At 39.4% G+C, this 13825-nt stretch overlaps 2 long non-coding RNA genes across 6 annotated transcripts in view; both read right to left on the reverse strand.

Annotated features, from left to right (window-relative positions):
- Positions 1–8531, reverse strand: part of LOC138021745 (uncharacterized) — a 16946-nt gene extending 8415 nt beyond the window's left edge. Inside the window, exon 1 of the long non-coding RNA XR_011126435.1 lies at positions 8308–8531. This is a non-coding gene — a long non-coding RNA (uncharacterized lncRNA). The remainder of the gene's footprint in view (positions 1–8307) is intronic.
- A 2734-nt stretch (positions 8532–11265) lies between these two features.
- Positions 11266–13825, reverse strand: part of LOC138021744 (uncharacterized) — a 35513-nt gene continuing 32953 nt past the window's right edge. For all 5 annotated transcript variants that reach the window (XR_011126434.1, XR_011126432.1, XR_011126431.1 and 2 more), the window contains one exon: positions 11266–13703. This is a non-coding gene — a long non-coding RNA (uncharacterized lncRNA). The remainder of the gene's footprint in view (positions 13704–13825) is intronic.

Below are 13825 nucleotides of genomic sequence, written 5' to 3' on the forward strand. Positions count from 1 at the left end.
CTTTCACCTTGGCTGTTGCCAGATAAATTGCCAATGGCGATGCTGCCCTCCAAGCTACAATCTCGGACAAAACCTGTTGAGACAAAGCGACATTTTTGGTACTACAACAACTTATCCAAACGTTCCGCTTAAATGGCACCCTTTTCCCTCCCCCCAAAATAAATGTTGCCTTATCTTGGTCGGAAATATACTGTAGAACATAGGACAATAGTCAGCAACATTGACTGAGGGGGGAAGGGAGTGGGGAGGGGAGAGTAAATAGGGGTGTGTAAAAATGGAGGTGAATTTGGGTCAGTGTCTCAACAGTTTTGGCCGAGATTGTAGATTGATTGATCAGGCTAAAACATGTATCCAGCCAGGAATGAACTTTTTTCAAGAGAAGCTCAGCGTCCAGTTCCGCAATATAGTACGTGCATTCAAGGTAGCACGCCTTTGTTGCCCGGCTCAAGTTCAACTAATGCCCAAATCTGCAGCCCTCCGAGAATTCAAGAATTTTCCTTTTGTGGATGATAACACCATTGGTAATCTGGCAGCAGAGCTTCCGGCCTTTCTTGCTGCTGCCGATGGTATTGAGGACTTGACTGAAGAGTAGAAACTGGCATGGTGGGTAGCACGTCGTCACACTCTCCCACATGCACTGGGATTCACTTGTTCAGCCCAGCTCTTCAGCTTACTCAGCACTCTGTCTTCTCAGCAGGGCAATGCCTTAGAAGACTCTATTGAAGCATCTGTAATGATTAGATACAATGAGTGCCAGAGAAAGGCGTGAACATTAATATTTTCAATGCTACTGCTTGGACTTCTTAAAAAGCCTCAGTCAGCCTCTTATTTGCTATAGTTTTTGTTCGAAAATGAAAGGGAAATTTTCATTGCTACTGTTTGGACTTCTTAAGGAGCCTCAGTTATCTGCTTATTTGTTGTAGTTTTCCTTCCAAAATAGTAGCAGCTATTATTGTATATCGTATGAGTTTGATACTTCAAACTCCCAATTTAATTGAAAATATTGTTAAGACATCTCTAGGTCAGCCAATGCAAATGGATGTATTTTTTGACTCACTATGTTGCAACAAAATGGCCGCCTAGTGAGTCTCTTTTTAATACAACCATGTTGATTCAGTATGATTACGCCATATGGTGTTAAGAATAATTCCTTGATTTTTTGAAGCTGTTGAGCTTAGAAACTTGATTCTTTATCATTTTTCAATCAATCAGGCAACAAGAGTGTGAGCAACTTTTATGTTCTGGGAGCAACTTTTTAAAATTTGAGCAACTTTTGAGCAACTTTTGAGGGTATTTTTGGCCAACTTTTGAATAATTTTTGAAAAGAATCGATAACGATAACGATGATAATAATGATGATGATGATGATGACGATGATGGTGATAAACGTAAAGGAATTGTTAAGAATCCAAACCAGGAGCCCACGACTAGGAGCGAACAACAGCTCTATATTCCTGTCACGGCGTTTTCCCAGACCGATTTATTTTTAGATTGAATTCCTTGCATACGGAACCTGCGCCCGCAGTGCGCGCGGCAGTCAAAACTGTGCTATCCTGTCAATCATTTGCCCCTTCACCGGAAACAGTGCATTTCGGTTGTTCGTAAATGACATTGTTGTTGATCTACGCAAGGACGCGGTCAAAGTCTTTATTCGCGAAGTTAACTCAAATAAATATCGATACGGTTTTGCCGTCTTCTTGCACTTGGTTCGAAAATACCAGCCTGAATTCGTCTTAGGATAGTTAGAAAAAGCACAAATAAAAGCCAAAGCACAACAGGTCACGTTCGAATTCTGCTCGCCGATAACCCAAGTTGTTGACAAAAAAATTGCCACAAAATGTTTTAAATGGTTTTCTGGCCCCTTATTACTAATTGGGCTCACGTTCATTTTAAATGGAGTATCGGGAAAGAAAAATTGTCAAGCTGATATTTTTTTCGCGTGAACATACATTTTCAAGTAGCAAAAATTTGTATAAGCACTACAAAACGTTTACTAACCATTGCCCGGTCGAAGGAACACCTTTTAGAAGCTGCAAGGAAGCCGCTGATGAATTTTGCACAAAAACCTCGGCCCCTAACACCGGAAAGCCAGACTTGGAAAGTTTTTCAGTGGAAGGCTCGCTAAGGAAGAGTTTCTAGAGCTTGCCCTCCCGCAGGTCGCCAGAAAGGTGCAAACAACCTGGTTCATGTCTGAAAAGAGCAAGATCTAGAAGGGGCAGTCAAAATTGTGTTTCTTTTATTGTGCGAAAATTTATTTTTCCCTCAATCCCAAATAAGAACTTGCTGTGTCTTGCAATTCAACAGTGAATTGCTATTAGGCCAATAAGAGAATCAACATCAACAAAGAGGCACTCCCAGGGGTTTGGGGAAGAAAAGAACATGGTTAATTTAAACTGGGGAACAGAGTAACATACATACATACATACATAATCTTTATTTAACGTGGATAGAAACACTTAGCTGAAGCTATTTTACGGGTTTTCCACAAAATAATATTAAAGAAAAAAAGAAATATATACATAAAAATGTAAGAATATGAATAAAATATCTCGTATCTAAAATTTCAAAATTTAGGTAACTAAAATTTAATGTTCCTCACTGGTTTTTTTAACAATATCAAAATATTTTAGGGAACAAGGGAAGAAAACCAATTTAAATTTTAGGGATCAAAAAGCTGGGAACAAGTTTGAAAGTAATTTGGGGAACAAGGAAACACAAGAAAATATGTAAAGGGAACAAGGACTCCTCTCCCCAGGAGGGCCTCATCAAATGTTCTGCGTCTATCCAACAGCTCAAACAAGCTATTCCAACAATTTTTGAATGACCAACAAGAAAAGAACACTCTCTTAGAGAAATAGATTATTTATAATAACACTTAAGCATGCGAAACAATGCTCAGATGCTTACGAGCACCCTCATGCCCATGTTTGTAAAAAAGCACCATGAAGTATTCCTTGTGGCTGGCTGGTTTAGGCATTGTTTCATCTTTCAACATTGGGCAAAACCAAATCAACTCCATTCTCAGAGGGCACTGGGGAAAGAAGCTAGAAGAAAAAACTGGCCTTAATCCAATTCTCCGAAGGTAATCTTTACAGAATAAGATCATAGAAGGAACACTTTTGAGTGCCAACCTTAAGCCTTTTAAAACAAGCGCAAACAATATTAATAGTCTTTAAATTCACAAAATGTCAAACAGCATATTTTAGTCTCATATTCAATTAGATTTGGCTGCAATGTTCCTTAAAACTATGCAGAACTATTTACCATAAAATGTGGAACATTTCCTGCCTATCTAAATATGCCGCAAAAGGGCTCCAAAAAGCAAACAGTTAAGTTTTTAGATTAAGATACACAATACCTGAAAAATAAATTACTTGATGTGATCAAGACATTGAATGACCAAGCAATAAACAAATGGCAGCAATGTATGTTAGGTTCACAAAGTGGGAAAAAAAATATTCCTCAACTGATGTTTCAATATGCATTTAAATAAATTTTCTATCAACAATTCAAGGGGCTGACTTTTCACTGGTATTGATTTACATTTCCATGATAAGTTTGAAAGTGAATCTGGCAACCACAGTGCCCTATGAAATGGGAAATAACTTAAACTCTTTAAACTAACATTTTATAAGGGACACCAATATTGATGCCCTGCGAAGAATAAAGATTAAATTGAAAGAAGAGTTGGTCTGGAGTTTATCCACAATGGACAGTTAGTGGTTGCATTCACCAATGTAGAGAACAAACACATCAAGTTTCTTGTCAAGCAACCAGGTGTTCAAGGAGCTATTCAATTTCCAAAGAACTATGGTAGTGTGCAACAGTACCTGGGTGAATTCGGGTACCTGGCCTGAAACTGAAACTTGTGGAGCCAAACAACTTGTTGAGCTAAGTACTTAAACTGGGTAGATAATTATGTCTACAAATATTGTCTATTCAACCAACAGTTTCTCCTAATTTTGTGTACCATTCACTTAATGGTTCCTTAATGAAAAAAATCGCTAATTCAATTAAGGATTCAAGTCCTTTGAAATCATCAAAGTTACTTTGTGCCACCAGGAACAAACAAAAAAGTACAAGCACTGAAGACAAACAGCTCACAAAAGATCACAAAAGGCAGGACTCCGTTTAAAACAGCAAAACGGGCCGGGGATCCTCGAGTCACTAAAAAGTGCTGCATGCTACGTAGATGTTTGCAGAACGATCGCAAGTTGTAATCACTGAAAGAAAACTCCAATCCAGATCTGATAGACGATGGTCGTGCAAGACTCACCAAGCACATGGAACATCCGACAGGATTGTTTGTTGTCTGGCACAGCAGATGAACGAAAAATTGTTCCCCTCACTATTAAGTTCCAACCCAAGACCAATCTTGCCAAAATACAACAACAATTTGGGCAGCAGGCAAGCTCATCACAAGCCACCGAAGTTGGCATAGAGCAGCATAGCGCTTCACCTGAAGTTCGATCATGATGGACACAAACAAGAGCTGAAAAAACTTCATATGGTCAGACGACCAAATGTGATTGATCAGTTATCGGACATCAAAGTGCTGAACAGTACAAACCAAGGGATTTCGTCGTAAAAATGTTCACTCAGCAACGTCTTCTTCTTCTACAGAATAAAGTTCAAAAGCGATCCTGGTTGTTAATCACATGCTAGACCAATCCATAAACTGGATAAAGTGGATTGGCAAATTGATTGCCAGAACAATGAGTCATTTCTGTCTCGCTGAATTCAAAGAAGCGACGGTCAAGAGAGTCACAACCGAAGGCTGAGCGAATGTCCACCGATCTAACCAATCAGAATGTAAACAATTGGCGTGACGTCGGATAGCACAAGGATAGCACAGTTTTTCCCTCTCGCTGAATTCTGATTGGTCAGTTTAAATTTCAGTAGCTCTCACCGTATGCAAGGTTTCCCGCGAATGAGAGTCCCTAGTTCTTCTTCGACCTCAGTTCTTCTTCGACCTTAGCTCTTTCGTCAAGTTGTGTCCCATGCAAGATAAGTTGTCTTCGTTTTGTCAGCAATTTTGTAACTTGCACCGATGACTTTTATGAAGCGGGGGGAGGGGGGGGGGGGGGGGGGGCGTTAAAAGTGTGACCCTCAGAGTCCAACATGGAAATGAGGCTTGACCTTCAAATGCTTTGTAACCATAGTCAATGGGGGCAAATGTCCAACAAAAATTGTCATACTTTAAATTTGGGTTGTATCTGACACGACGTAACAGGAATAGAATGGATCAGGTGACCATGCTAACATGAAAACGAGGCCGGATCACATAATGCGCCAGTATCTAAACCTTACAGGCTTTCAGTATCCAGTCAGCTTTACTATCGAAATACCATTTTGGCTTTTAAATGTATGAATTGTCGTGCCCTGAATACCTGAGCACTATTATACAACCAGGAGTTCCCAATTTTTAAATATCCCTCTTTTTAAAACTGCCTCTGGACAGAGAACGTTTTATTACCGAACTGTTAGCATCTGGAATTCCTTGGAATCAAATTTGAAACTTTGTAGCAACGACATAATCTTTAAGAAGCGTTTAAGGAACAAACTGCTAAGGGATTTTTTAGGAAGTGATTGATATTGTGATAAGTAGTTCTGTAATTGATAGTGATGATTGGTTATTTTAATCTTGTAAATAATTTAAATAATTATGTAAATTATTATTTTATAATTATTATTGTTCCTGAAAAGCCCCTTTGGGGAGGTTCAATAAAGTATGTATGTATAATTCCTTGTAGCTATTGTTTATGGCGACAGATTGTCCCAGTATTAATTACACTTCCCGTTGGAGTGTAACTTATTTAACTCTGTAACATAACAGTAATAAATCTGATCTCGTGTCCATTATAACATGTCAAGGAGCCTTCTTTTCCATGAAATGCCTTGTGTCGTATTTTGCGCCGCTTACGTTTTTACAACTAAGTCAATTCAGCCAAATGCAAATCCAAAAAGACATTCTATTCATTTCCCTCGTCTTCCTCCTCCTCCTCCTCTTAATCATCGTCGTCGTCATGATCATCATCAACATTCTCAACAACAGATGACTCATGGTTATCGCCATCAGCATCATTATCACACCATCCATCATCTTCAGCATCATTGCAGCTGCAGAGATCGGTACATTTAAGTCGCGCTTCGTGATATTGACACCTATCGGTGGAGCATTGCTCCTTAATTAAATGAAGGATTGCATCGAGTGTTGGGGCAATCGCTGTAAACCAACCCGTAGAGACAGCGTACCTCGAGAGAAACTACTAGGAGGCTACTATTACGAAATGGTTGCTGCATGCTGTTGACGCTGCAAACTCGGGAGCCACTACTATCCGTAACCTGATCATGACATCGATGTATACGTGTTTGTGGTGTCCTTCAGGCCATTCCCAGAAATGATGATAATAGCTTTATTAATCCTTCAGGCAAAGTCTTATCACAGGTGCAAACATCCCTGTTGCATTTGTGCTCAATGCTCTCCCAAACAAGCCGAGGTTAATATTACTATTTTCGAACATTGCCGTTTTGTTTCCTTTGGTTGGTTTTTGACTCAGTGAACTGAAGATGCAAGTCGAATTCGTTTTTCACCATTCAAAACTACTTGAAAACGGAAAATTTGACCCAAACATATTCCGAGAACTAGCGAAAATATGGACGACCGACATTTCAGCAGTTTTTACACCCGTGTTGAGTCTTCTTTTCGGATGTTGGATTTCCCACTGAGACACAGTTTCATATGTTGGTATTTCTACACGAATCGTCTATCACTCATTCTGTGTAACATGGTCTATCTGTAGACATTATATTTTGACGGACGAGTGGAAGGGCCGAATTAAATTTAAAATATTAAGAACACTAGACTCCTAGCTAGAGGATTGAAAAATATCTTGAGACACACGTCATCCAATTAAACTAGTCTAGAGCCTGACTGCGAATTAGGTTTGGCGAGCCGAGTCTTCAATAGTTTTCAGGAAAGAGAGTTCTGACTGAATCTCACCGAAAGCAAACAAGCCATGTTAATAACAATCAAAATCCTAATGATCTATAACGACCGATTCGATTCGATAACTCGTATGAGGTCTGCAAACAAAACCTGCTATTTTGCTATAATACGTAGTGAGCAGGGCTGTTTTTCAACGAATATTTGTCGCTGTCCACTCTCGTAAGCTCAGGCTGCAAATATGTACTACCCAGTAGCCATCAAGGGAACTTCAGGCAGCTTCGAATTTGCTGGGCTCCGATCCATGAGGTCATGTTCTTTGTTTATTTCCCGGCCTCCGGTAAAAATTCTTGAACGTTTTTTACTTCTGACACGATGGTATACTCGACCATTCTCTAACAATGAATCTCCACAACCCAAGGCTCTTTCTTTATGAATGCTGGCCAAATCTTTGTCCTGTCTAAACTTAACTTGTCCCTTGAGTTGGGTCTCAAATAGTTCATTCTCTTGAATAACTTCCAGAGTAGGAACAAAGCTAAAACGTGGATACCGTTTTCTTCGCTTTTCAAAGCGGTATCGGTTTCTCTTAGAGCTTTGCATCATGCTTCGATCAATAACTGACAGATCTTCGTTTAAGTCACAGGCGGTTTTTTGACCGTATTTGAACTCGAAATCGTAAACTTTCGTGAGACTGAGTTCCTTCATGCTCACTGGTTTCTCATCTCGTGACAAATCCTCATTCCTAGTAAATATTACAAGTTGGTGCATCTTTTCATGATTTTCCAGTCGACCTCTTTTGACGAAAAAACACTTTCGCGGCAGTACCTCTTGCGGAATATTTAGTGGCCCCAGAAAACAATTGCAACGCTGTTCCTTTCTTTAACTTGGACATGGACAAATATATCGTATCATTGCAAACGCCTCTACAGACTGTAAAATATCGAAATCAATGTGGATCGATAATACCGAACCATGCCAAAACACTGTTACTGGCGATATTTTGGCATAAATTATTCGCCGCTTTCAACCCAAACGTTACACGGCTTGAACGTTATGACGCATTAGAGGCCATTTAGGGATAAAACACATCGTAGAACTATGACAGTTTTGCTGATGAAGCTTATTTAGTCGAAGTTACAGCCGGAAGACTCAAATCACCCTGGATTGTAGCAGCTCACCTAAATTACGTAACACATCTCTCAGTATATTTTTCAGGGTCACCCAATGTCAATTTTCGGCAAATATCTGTTCGGAAGACGATTTGAGATCTAGAATTTTTGGAACATTTGTTGTAAAATTCCTTGCTTGCCTTTCGAACATCTAAAACATGGCATAATTGCCCATTTTTAACGGATTTTTACCTTAAAAATGTCACCAGGAGGCAGGAGGCAGTGTGGCCCAGTGGTTAGAGCGCTTGCCTTGAGATTCGGAGATCCCGGGTTCAAAACCCGCTCTCGCACTCGTTATATTTGATCCTGGTAGTTCCTGGTTCAACTTCTTAGCTGCACTTGTAAATAGCCAACTGGTTTGCCTCCAGCCAGCTGGGATTCTCAACAGTTGTTGTTATTCTGTTCTGTCGTTTCGTTGTGTTTCATTGGCCCTGAAAAGCCCCCAGAGGGAGCGGTCAATTAAGTATGTATTGTATTATTGTATTGTACCTAGAATTTTCGGGAGCCTTTTTTCTGGCTATAATTTTCAGATCACTAGACTTTCAGTTGGGAATCCGAACAGATGAAAAACTTTTAGGGGATAAAAATATGCCTATATCTACCGTTTAAATACGAAACTACGATTAACGAAGAGACAAATCTAGGCTCTTTGTAAAAAATAAAGACTGTTTAAAGAGACGTTTTTTATCGCCCAGAAGAATTTGATCTGTTTGGATACCTTAGCTGAAAATTCAAGTATCCGAAGATTTTAGGGAATGAAATCTTCCTTTCAGAAATTGCTAGCTGAACGTTACCTTCTAAGAAGGTTCCAGCGAACCATTTGCTCACCGCTAGGTAACCTTTTGAAGTGCCGAAAATTGCAAAAATATCCTTCCCGAAAATGAAAGGGACTTCTTTTTTCCTGGCAGAAATTTACAGCTGTTTGGCTACGTAGAACCGAGATTCTTAGAACAGTTTGACTCTCCCTAGCACGTATTTGACCATATTTCACCTAAGATTATCGTTGGGCGGCCTAGATTATTCTGCAAGGTCATCCTGTTTCGCATTTTTTGTCGGCATTCGTTCTTGACCTCGTTTTCCCTGCTTTTCTCAGCCATCTATATTTACCTTTTACACCGGTTCAGATATAACCACGTGCAACTGTGGTCACGTGGAAGCAAAAAGTATTCAATACTTCGTCTGTTGTGTTGTGAGGAACCGGCCTTTTATCAAACATATTTCAGTCATCGCAAGCTTGATATTTCCTCTCCGGTTAACTTTAGTCATACGTACCAGGCAATCAACGAATTTTTACCTAATATCGTTTCAGTTGGCAACAAGCAAACATTGTCACGGATACATGTACATCATTCTGACTGCAGTTAGCTGAGCTGTCGGAGTTAATTGCACCGGAATTAATGTAATTTAACTGAGAAGCATTTAAAGGACTCATCCGGCTATTAGCAGTTTTAACTCAATAATCTTTGTTAAGGTGGGCACTGAAATTGAGGGAGAGCGGACCGAGCTGGACAAGTGTCCTGTTCCTGAGCCTCCCTGGCAAAATGTATTCACTTTAAATGATTGGGACTTTACACGCGTCAACGATAATTTCCTCGTGTCTAAACGCTCGCAAATGTGCTTATTCTCATACGAGGGTCAATGCTGGATAATTTCAACGGATAATACCCAATAAAAAGGCCAAAGCGAGGAATGGTGAACTCCTAAACAGATCGAAACAAAATTTACTTACAACTCGATTTTTTATACTGTATTTTTACGCGAGTTTTATGATGTAAGGCAAATCAGAATGGCATTTCAGTTGAAATTTGAGGACTTTGTAAACAACTCTAGGAATATATTATTCGACTGAACTAATGCAATTTAACTTTCTAGATTCTTCCGGTCGCCGCCCTCAAGTATTTTGTTGACACTAACTGAAAACGCTAAAAGAACACGGAAATTAACTTGCAACCGGTACTCTGAAAAGGCCCAGATCAAACGGGCTGATGTTTGAATCCATTATAGGTCCACCATCTTATAATCCATTAAGCGTCCCGCCTCTCTGTGTAAAAAGATTGGTTTGTTTTCGTTTTCCCCAGTTTTTGCTAATTGTCATCAACAGGAGAATACTACACAACATTCGTTAACGGAAGATGGACTCTTGCGTGACGTCAAGTAAAACAAACAAACGCGCAAATATAAAGATCCATATTAATGCCATCGACAGACTGCTAAAAACGAAAACTAAAAAATAATACCTGTGATTAATCAAATTTGAGGTCTGTTTTGTAAGTTACGCCCTATTTAAGTTTTTTTTCAATTTATTTTATTCGTACTTACAGTATAGCTGGAGAAAACGAGCTGTCTCTTGATAAGAGCACTCGGCCCTTTGAATTGGCCAATCATAACTCGCGTACTATGTTAGAGAAAAAAAAATGAGACACTTCACGTGAAATGGCAGCCGGCAAGCTACCAGCTGCTTCTCATAAAAGAATGAAAACTCTTTTATTGCTAACTTTTCTTGCCCTTTTGAGAAGTTGTTGGATACGTCGCTATCACGCAAGAACTCGGTCAGACAAGGTAAAACCAAGTTAAGTTTCTACGGCTTTTGACGAAAAGCAAATCTCTTGTTGAAGTCTGATAGGAGGATGCTTTTTTACGACGGTTCAAAAATTCATTTCGAGAAAATATTCGAAGGCAGCATCGTAGATACGTGAGGTCTGGAATCAAGTTTAGGAGTACCTATAACCTTTGCTTAGGATAGAAAAACTTATCACGTTACTGAATTCAATCCCCTAAAATTAATTCAATGTTACCCAGAATGATCAAAGTCATGCAAAATAATGCTAACATCAATCTACGAAGTGCATAACAATCTAACAGTATTTTATTAAAAATAAGTTTTACTTTCAGCACTCAACTGGCAGCAACACAATATTCAGTCTGTTAAAAAAAGCACCCGTATTCTTTTAAGGCTCTCTACCCTAAGGAACCTAACCTCTTTCAATTAAGGTACGTGCTCACTGAAGGATAAGGTCTTCAATCATTCGATATTGCCCATTACCTTTGCGCCAAACACCGCAGTGTGATTTGGAGTTACTGTTGTTTTTCGACTGATACTGGCCCTCTAATAGACCATGTGTTAAGGCAATGCAATTCTTCTCTTACATCAGTCGCTGATGAGCGTTTGAATTCGAAGGAGCTTGTTTTCAAGGGAAACGCCGCGGTCAACAAAATGCGTCAAAAAGTAACAACATTTCCCGAAAATTCATATTTTCCACAAGACGAACTGAGGCCATTAACCATGAAGGAAATGACGGTTGCGAGAGTTTACGATTTTGATTTCAAATACGGCCGGAAAACTGCTTGGGAATTCAAAGACGATCTAGCAGCTATTGATCAAAGTATGATGCAAAGCCCTAAACGAAATCGGCACAGGCTTAAGAGGCGACGAAAATATCCCAAGTTTCGTTTTGTTCCCACTTTAGAAGTTATTGAAGAGAATGAACTGTTCCAGACCCAAGTTGAATTCGAGCTCATGAACTTTAAGCTGGCCAAAGATTTAGCCGCCATCCATGAAGAGAGAGCTTTAAGATGTGCGACACCAGTTTTAGAGAATGGTCGAAGATACCGCTACAAAAGACGAACCAAACATTTCAAAGGACGGAACTAATCATGTCAAAAACAAACTGAAGATTAAGCCGATCGAGAGGTGTAGTCTGAGGTACAGGCTGTGGTCCGGCCACGTTCGGGAGGAATGTTGATGATGCCCCCGCAAAAAAGCTGTCTAGAAGTTTTTTAGGAAAAGGCTAATCGAGAAATATCTTGGACTGGACAACTATAACGTTATAAGTAAGGATCTATAACATTGCCATAAAAAAGTATCACTATCATTTTCAGGCGACGATGTGGCAATGCACAACTACCAGGCCTTCACGCTCTGTTTTGAAACCGACAAATTTGGGAAGCAGTGCGGAAAAGAGAACAAGTCTATCGGTGTAGGAACACTGAATCTTTTTACTTTATTTTGTGATATACGCCAGTGACACCCATTTTGTAGTACAATATGCAGCGAGTAGCTTATTCATTTTGGGCCACTAACTTCGACGTAAATCGTATGCATTATTGACCTCTGCCTAGTGTCATCAGTCGACTCAACTGGTCTCGAAAGAAATTACGGTTAGGAATAAAAGCAAATTTTGTTACAGACAGAATAAAGTTTATCAAGCACTGATATTACATATTTAAGAGCAATCATTTGTCTGGTTTACTAGCAAACCATTGAAGTACAGCCCTCGAGCTCGAGGTGCTCCATCGAGGCAGACGCATGATTTCGAGGGATCCCTCGCCGTGTAAAGTAAATCCGGCCAATTAAATTAGTCGTTCTCAAAAAAAAAAACATGCATGTTAACCTTGATCAGCACCTTTTGAAAAAAACTCTCTATCTATTTATAATCCGATTCTTTTCGTTTCGTAACTGACCCTAACGCTTTTACCCGGTCTTTTCTCCGGATAATCTGACTTTCCCCTTTCATTAAAACAACATTTGATATGCACACGGCGGACATAAAAAACCGCCTTTATTCTTGAACTATGTGTATCTATACAGTCAAGCTGGGCAAATAAAATGATCCAAATTCATTTGCATGGAACTCAGACAATAAAGACAATGTGCACCATCTTAAAATTATTGCGTGCGATTTCTTGTTCAAGGAAGTAAACTTCTTTATCTCTGCCCTCTTGGAAGGCCTGAGGCTGGATTGGAAAAGTATTTTTCTCAGTTTCCATGGGAAACTAGATAAACTTAAAAGGCCCAAAACTTCTCGACACGCCAAGAAAACGACCCAAAAAGATATCACTTTATTTCCATAGGCTACCAAGCTATGATATAAATTTATTAGTGCCAGGGAAAAGCTACCAGTAATAAATAACTCCTTATAATTAGGCTTGTGATTCATTGAGGATAAAGCTAAGCTTTTATATAAACCAAATAATCAGCGCCGTTTACATCACAACTTCCTTGGCTGAATTACCAACAATTTTGCGATTGTTGTTATTGTGGATATTTGGACAGTATCAATTACCTCCATATACGAAATCTCGAAGTAATTGCATTTCCGAGGAATTTCAGGATTGTAAAATTGTTATTGTGTTGACTGTAACATCTATAATAGCGAATAAGCGAAATACTTGATACTGACGAATCTCATCAATCAGTTTAACATTTAAAACTTAATTAATAAACTGCGGTGAGACGATGGCTCCACCGTATCCGATCTAGGAAATGAGTGTCTTTAAAAATTAACCCGTTCCTATTCAGTGCCTTTTCTTCAAATCATAACAAGGAACTGCAAATCAAACAAAGGGATAACAGTTCTACATTTTGACCACCTTTCTGTTAAATTAAATTTGTGTTGATGCCATTGTTGGAAACTTTTCATAGCTGTTTTGAACGTCTTGTCCTTGAAGCAGTGTATCGAAGCCCTTCCTGATATTATGCTTGTGCTCGGAACCTTTTAGTCCTTTTGTAAGACGGCATTTCTGTTGGGACGGAGTTCCTACACACCTCACGGAAAATTTGCCAATGGTCTTGTCTAAACGCAATACAACTGCAAAAAAGTCATTACAATAGTCGCTTTAGTTTACCGACACGCAAAGCAAGAGATGCCCCTTGTGCAGGACCTTGTAATATCACTTCACGCTTCCTCGTTGTTTTCCGTCAAGACAATCA

Source organism: Montipora capricornis, chromosome 10 (assembly GCF_036669925.1).
Source record: "Montipora capricornis isolate CH-2021 chromosome 10, ASM3666992v2, whole genome shotgun sequence".
NCBI classification, from domain to species: Eukaryota; Metazoa; Cnidaria; class Anthozoa; order Scleractinia; family Acroporidae; genus Montipora; species Montipora capricornis.